General features: G+C 30.8%; 1 long non-coding RNA gene across 2 annotated transcripts; it reads left to right on the top strand.

Moving 5' to 3' along the window:
* The first annotated feature begins 5,376 nt into the window (after nucleotides 1–5,376).
* On the top strand, nucleotides 5,377–7,372 carry LOC125209116 (uncharacterized). Of its 2 annotated transcripts, XR_007174310.2 has the most exons (3): nucleotides 5,379–5,719; nucleotides 6,287–6,401; nucleotides 7,208–7,372. It is a non-coding gene; the product is annotated as an uncharacterized LOC125209116 (long non-coding RNA). The 2 variants fall into 2 exon arrangements; XR_007174309.2 differs by lacking the exon at nucleotides 6,287–6,401 and having other exon boundaries at nucleotides 5,377–5,719.
* Nucleotides 7,373–8,262: the final 890 nt, after the last annotated feature.

Here is an 8,262-nt window from a genome sequence, read left to right as displayed (position 1 = left end):
AGAAAATATAAAAGATCTAAAAGCTTTTTAGAGCAAATGTAAATGATCAAATTTGGACTTTAGTCTTATTTTTATTATTAAAGTTCTTTATATATTTTCTTCGGTTCCATTCCATATCTTTTGATTATAAGTATTTCATCTTAGAAACTAAGGTTTGCTTTTTAAATTTATTTTCGTTATGAGAATTTGAATCATATTCTTTGTCTTATTTAGGCTTGCGAGTACAAAATTCCAGAATTTATTTTTTGAAAAGATTATTCTTGACCGTAAAAATATATAGTACAATAAGTAATATACCAGGCCAAATTAATTACCTAATATAATTGTTTTAATTAATAATGTGAATTGTAACTATGCATGTATATATAATTAATAGCTTGGTCCAATAAGAATTTGATTTCTAATAGATTTATTAGCTCTCATCAATTGTTTGAATCTAGCACCAAGATTAGGGTCAAAATGGCTTTTGACAGAATAGTTGTTACGTACCTTAGTCCAAATTGATTATAATACATATTAGGAAATACATCACGGTACGTTGTATAAAGAAACCAAATAACATCACAAATAATGATTTATTATAAAAATAAAATAATTTATCAAATTAATTATTTGATTTCTCTCTCTTTCCATATACCCATAAATACTAGCCAGTTGTAATATTTGGTAGTTAGCCCAATCAGAAAAAAGATGTGTTTTAATTTGCCATACACGCTGAAGGAAGGGAAGTTGATAATAATTAGGAAATGTAAGAAAGAGGAGAAAGAAGATATAGGGTTACTGGTGAAGGAGATTGAGAAATGGAACAAGATCAATGCAGATTCCAAGCCTAATGATGATGCTATTTCATTCTCCAAATGAGTACTATTTCTTCTCATGTTTTGTTGACTTTGTTATAATTATGTGTTGTAAGCATCTACATATTTTGATATACTATATGATTGAGATATATGCACACATGTAATGCTTGATGCAACACATACTGTAATGTTTTATGCTGTGTGATAAAATTTCATACTATTTCATTTTATCAGACAAGTTGGATCAATATATTTTATGTGAGCCATATTATAGTTCCATTCTTATGATCATACTTTAATTGCTAAGGACATTAAAGTCCAATAAATCGTGACTGGGATGAGACGAGGGGATAGAAATAGAAAGGGATAAATGGATCATTCATACTCTATATGTTCCATAGTAGTAGAGACATTTATTTTCATCACAGAGATTAAGAAAAATTGTGTTAAGTGAGTTAAGTAAAGTAAAAATAAAGTAGGAAATGAAAAAAGTAGAAAGATGAAGAGAGAATAAAACACGAGAGAGTAAAGTAAAGTGACAAGAAACGTGTTGACTTTTACTAAAACAGAAAATGACTCCTCTACTATGGAACATACCAAAATGACAAAATGACTCTCCACTTCTATGGAACGGATGGAGTATAATTTAAAGGTATCTAAAAGGAAATACTTGAATAGAATAACTCGATCATAAAGATTTTGGGTCCATACGTCACAATTCGTCAAACATCAGAGCCTTCAAGGAAATACAGAATATAACATTCTTCAAAGCACAGCGGAAACAACTGAACGTGGTTCTATGTGTAAAGACTTAAACCTCTAAGAGTGTTGCATAAGCACAAGAGTAAAAGCCCAATTCAATCAGCACCTTCTACTAATCAGAACTCAACATACACATTTAGAAATACATGCATGGTTGAGAATAAAGGTACTCAGTGAACACATTGCCAAAAATACAATTATACATATGTAGATATTGTCAAGCCATCATCACATAGTACTCAAGGTTTTTTTTTTTGTCTTAAAGGGTTTGAGCTTTACTAAATTCTCTTACTTAAAAATTTGTTTGATCAAGCTAAATTCTCTTTTTGTAATTCGCCGTATCTAAACATCTTGTGCCGAGAAAATGGCCACTTTCCACGGTCACCGAACAGACCAACCCTTACGTTGACATACAGTCCATGTGTTCACTAGTCCGAGTAGGGACTCTCCTCTTGGTGGAACCCGAATTAGCTTAATAGCATTGTACTTTCAGTATAAGCAAATCAGATGGACATCATCAAATAAAATAAATTATTTATAGCAAGACAACATCATTTGGATCATTCATATAATTTTAACATCTTCCGTTATCAAGATTTTTAAGTTGTTATTTAACAATAGCAGTGTCATTTACCTGCAAGATCGGAGCTTTGAACGTTGTCCAATCGTTTTGAAATTTTAACAAAAAATAAACAACTTATCCAATTTCATTTTGACCGAAGGAAATTAATTTGAACCGTTAGATTTATCGTTATTAATATCCAAAGAGACTACTGTTCTAAGGGTGTCTACAATGGCGGACGTCCCGGTAGGACGTCGCCGACGTCCGACCGGACGTCCGACGTAGTGGGTGGGAAGGGCTCCCACGCCCGTCCCGAGTGCCCGTCAGATGGCCTCGCCCCTCGCATCGACGTCCGACCGGACGTCCGCCACTGTGGCGAAGGTCGGACGTCCATAATTTTTAAATTTTTTTTTTTTTTAAAAACTATAAATTTTTTTTCTACTACTATATTTTAATTTTTTTTTTCGAATGATGTATGTTTTTTTTAATGAAATATTCGTATTTCCCGTTTGTATTCGTGTCGAATTTTAATTCCGTAAATTTTAATTCTAATTGTGAATTAATTTAATTGTGGGAAGGGCTAGTGGGAAGTCCTAGTGCAGTGGGAAGGGCTAGTGATGTGGCAGTGGAATGGGAAGGGCGAGTGTTGACGTGGCAGGTAGTGATTGTGGGAAGGGCTAGTGGAGGTCCTAGTGGGAGGGGCGCCACCGGAGACACCCTAAGATGCTTATTTCCAAATTGAGCACCAAAAGAAATGTTTTGTACTCCCTCCATCCACAAAAAATAGAGCAATTTGTGTATGACACGGGTTTTAATGTAGAATTGGTAAAGTAAGAGAGAAGGGAAAAAGTAAGAGAGAAGGAGAAAAAGTAAGTGAGAAGTAGTGTTAGTGGAATGATGTGTATGGTTATTATTTGTTGAAAACTTTCCATAAATGAATGTGCTCTACTTTTTTGTGGACGGCCAAAAATGATAATTGTGCTCTATTTTTTTTGGACTGATGTGTATGGTTATTATTTGTTGAAAATGTAATTGTGCTCTATTTTTAACTTGAAAAAATAAAATTGGAATATTTGATGGTGATATTAGCATATTTGATTTTTTGTTCTACGATCTATATGATCTTTCTTCTATACATCAATCACCATACGCTTTTTTTTCTTTTCTAAAATGCAAGCTTTAAAGAATAAAAATGAAAACTTTGGAAAGGAAGAAAAAGGACTTTGGATTGAGTGATGAAAACTTTACCTATTGCCTCCTTTCTTTTGTGTTTGACACTTGGATAGATATACTTTGGAGGAAAGAAGAAAAGTGAATGAAGTGTTTTGGTGTATTGGAACTGCTTGAAAAAAGATTTGAGATTCGTAGTGTTATTATCTGTTGAGTTTGACCAAACCAAATTGTACGCGAACGTGCAGACATGGCATTCGACTACAAGTTACCTCACATCCCAGCTACTTGTCAAATTGGGTAACCGTTTATAAACTTCAAGTTTATGGTTTGGATAGCCATAATGCAAATCAAGTGACAGGTTGTCATTTTAATTAGATTTATCATTTAGTATAACCATGGTAAAATAATGCTAACTAATCATAATATGGACAATCACATAGGGACAAATTAGTAAATTTCTATGTGATCAATTAATAGATAAAATATTAATTTCTTTTATTTTCAAGTTAGAATTCCCTCCATCTGAATAATTTAAATTTTGAAATCAAATTATACAATTTTATGTAATTAATAGCCAAATATTGGAAATTGAATCAAAATAGACAAGCACCTTATATTGACTCCCTCTATATTTTTTTTTTCTATCTTTCTCACTAATTGATTTATTCCAAAGGAGCGTATGGTATTTTAAATTCTAATCTTTCAACTTAACTAATTTTAAGCATAATGCAGTATATGTTTGTCGACTGATGTATAACCAAATGGGATAAAGGAAAAAGTAAGTTGAATTCTATATTCATTTAAACAATTAAGTTGAATTTTATATCTAACTAATTTAGTTACATTTATATTCATTTCGCATTCAGTTTATCATAGATCCAAATATCTAATTGAAGGATTTTGATATATAATTTTAATTGAACTATTTGTTGATTATTGGAATCAATTAAAGTTGACTTTAATTTTAAATTCAATACAACTTAAATTTTAGTGAACAAGTTGAATTTTAGATTCAAATAGTGTAACACCCAATGCTATGCACGAAAATGAATTCATATAAAAATTAAATAATTATAATCTGTATGCCATTAACATAATATAAATAGATACAACAATTTAGCTTTGTACGATTAATAAAACATTGAGTAAATTCACAAATAATTTTATAAACTAACGTGACATTGTTTGTGACAGTAAACGTAAAATAAAATTGAAGATAACAAGTTTAGAATGGTCAGAATTATCATGGAAATTAATTATTAATATAAAACAATGGGTTTATCGATATAATAATTCTCCATTAGAAAATATAAATTATAATTTAAATTAATTTTTATTAATTTAAATCTTTATAGTTAGATTATACCAGTATAGTATCCATCATACATATACAAATTAATCAATAATAAAATACAAAACCCTAAACCCATACCTATACCTATACCTAAACCCTTAACTTATGGAGTATCATAACTAGAAATATTTTTTGACTTTCTTTAATCTTCTTTCAAAACATTTCACTTCCTCCATTTATTTATCATAAAAACCTATTTGATTTCCATTGACATGATTTTATAGGAATTATATGACCTTTTATGTTAATATTCCCCAAAATTCATCTTTTATCACAATCTATTTTATTCTTTTCACACTTATTTTATATTGGTGACATGATTTTATAAAATTAATAAAATATACGTACCATCATACAACATCTAAAATCATAAATGTATAATATAAAAAAAATATTATAAACAAAATATAAAATCAAACAACTTTTAAATTAATAAAATGCACACCAAAATATTTAGTGAATTCAGGGAACTAAATCAAATCCTAACAACTAAATCAAATATAATCCTAACCATTTATGAGAATAAATAATAAAATTAATACAAACCATATTCTAGATTCATGGAGAAAATTGGATGATATGGAAAAGATATCCGTATCATGTTTTCACATGGATACTGTTGAAAACACAATGACTTCGACGTTGAAATTAATATATACCATGAAGAAAATAATTGTTATTGTGTGGACTTTTCAGCATAAAATGACAATTTGGTAGGGCTTAATCGTTATTTTGTGTTTTCACTACTCTTCCATCTCTTCAACCTTACATATGCTACACATCCAACAACATATGTAACATCTCCCAAAATATAAAATGAGAGCAACATATCTCTTCATCTTTTTCATCTTGTTCATGCGAGAAGCCATTTTCACACACACCGTTGCTTCTCTCTCTAAGGGGCTTCCGCATTCACATTTTTTTTATCTGAAACGAGAAGTCCTGAGGCCGCCGCCGGCGCCAATAGCTGCATCAGGTCCTCGCGAGATTCCGCCGTCGCCGCCGCCTCCGCCACCACATGTCCCCAAGGTACTCACAGGCCGAGGCTGAGACTAGTACTCTATCAATGTAAGAAATTACGCTACGTTTTCGAGATTAATTGTCTTACTTTGGCTCGACTCAGATTTTGAGAGATATAATCATATAAAGGAGAGTTTGGAAAAAGATGGTGTGTGTCTTATTACTTTTATACTCCTATATCTTAAATAAAATACATGAGCGAAGAAGTTAGACATGTGAGGTTTAGGGTGGGGTTTACAACGACCCCAATTTTCACTTCGTTGTTGAGGGTTTTATTGACATGGGTGGAGCATAGTTGCAAGTGTTTCTATTCTAGTTTTGCCATGGAAAGAGTCAGCGGATTTCTAATACAATTTTGTCATTCAGTTGCCACGGTTTTAGGGGCGATTTCGCCGTCACTGGGGCCTGCTTGTGCATCTCCATTCTAATTTTGGTGTTTTCATCCTTATGTTTTTTGTTGTGGCTTTTTAGTGTATTTTATAAAATGTTATAATTGCTTACTTTTTCCTTGGTAATTGCTTGATAATATTAGAAGTGTTGCTTCTCTATTTTAGTTGTCGAAAGATTGGGTGGCCATCGATTTTAACTATGTCGTTTACTTGGTGCTATTTTTAGGTCGATTTTTGCCATTGCTGGGACTTGGTTCTGCATCCCCATCCTGATTTTGATATTTTGGTCCCAATGTTTTCGGTTGTGGAATTTTGCAAATCTGAAAAATTGTTCAATAAAAGTGAGTTGCTTGTATTTTGTTTGACAGTTGCTTGCTAATTCCTTCATAATTTGCTTGATAATCATGTAAGCGTTGCTGCTTTGATTTTTGGGTCGATTTTGTTAGGTAGCTTGTTTTATGGTTGAAATCGCTTGCTTTGTGAAAAACATTGCTTGCTTTTTCTTTCGCAATTGCTTGATAATTATGGAAGTGTTGTTGCTCTGATTTTTGGGTCGATTTAGTTAGGTAGCTTATTTTATGCTTGAAATTACTTGCTATATGATAAAAATTTGCTTGTTTTTTCTTTCGTAATTGCTTGATAATCATGGAAGTGTTGCTGCTCTTATTTTTGGGTCGATTTTGTTAGGTAGCTTATTTTATGCTTGAAATTGCTTGATGTATGATAAAAAAATTGCTTATTTTTATTTTCGTAATTGCTTGATAATCATGAAAGTGTTGTTGCTCTGATTTTTGGTAGATTTTGTTAGGTAGCTTGTTTTATGTTGAGCATTACTGATTTGCATATTACAATTCAAAAAATTGCTTGTTTCTTGATACGAATTTGCATTCTCTTCAATGTGATTTGCTTGCTTTTCAAAACCTCACATTAAAATTAGTTAGTATCTTCTAGAATTTGCATCATTTTTGGTATAGTGATCTTGCTTTCCAAAGTATATGTAATTGCATATTACTGGACATTATGTTGGGTTATATACTATGTAATATAATGTACTAATATTTATTCTATGCAATGTAATATTTGAAAATTAAAACTATACACTGCACATGTTTATAATAAATTTCAATTGATTTTTGTTTTTTTGCAGGTTTATGGAAATCGAAGAATATGATGACTTGTTGTGGATCAAATTTGTTATATTTATATGTGATGGATGGAAGTCAATGTATTTTCCTATTTCAATAATATTTCTATGTAATGTAAACTCTACAACAATTATTTCATGATTAATACAATAACAAGTTGTATATAATTGCAGACTCTTTTATATTGTAATGCGTTGCACTGCACGTATTAAAAATGTAAACTTCAAATATGAAGTACTTCATAAATCACATGTAAATATTATTTCATTATAAAGCAACACTCAACACAATACTATGCAATCTAGTAGTCATATTCTGTTCTACCATGACATTGAGTGAAATGTGGAATGAACAGAATAATATTATTATATAGTATGCAAATTAATTTAGTAACAAGCAAATTCTAAGACATTACACTGCAATATGGTAGGCATACTGTATGCGCTAACAAAAAAGTATGGAACAAAAAACAATAATGTGTATGTAATATGCAAACCATTTAGAAGTAAAATGCAATATTCAATCAATAACGTTGCAATATTATTATGAACAGAAAGGTAACACTACAATAATGTTTAAAATAATATCATGCATATTAAAAAAATATGGGTAAAGAAATAAAATAATATCATGCGTATGAAAAAATTATGAGTAAAAAATAAAGGAAATCAAATAATCGACATTATAAGAGAAATAAATCTATAATTTTTACAAATATAATGTACATGCAATAATATTGGAAAGAATAATAACTTACCTTATCTAGCATACTCATAATTGGTTGAATTTATGGAAGAATAAAACCGTCCAAATCAGATTTTGGTGGCATACCTTTAATACCCCTCCACGCCTAATCCCATATTTTTTTTTACATAATTATTATGCCATGTGGCAGTTTATATATCATAGGATCCACATCTCACCTAAAATCTAACGGCTCAGATTGGTGGCACAGTGTCATTTAAAATAGCGTTGTCATTTTAACATCTCCCTATATTTATATATTAATTACTCCCTTCGTTCCACGGTAGTTGAGTCATTTCATTTTCTGCATTCG

This window comes from Salvia hispanica, chromosome 3 (assembly GCF_029641045.1).
Source record: "Salvia hispanica isolate PSC_SH4W2 chromosome 3, Shi_PSC_v1, whole genome shotgun sequence".
In the NCBI taxonomy this organism is placed as follows: domain Eukaryota; kingdom Viridiplantae; phylum Streptophyta; class Magnoliopsida; order Lamiales; family Lamiaceae; genus Salvia; species Salvia hispanica.
Note: the sequence above shows the minus strand (reverse complement) of the source record. Positions and strands in the feature narration are given on the sequence as shown.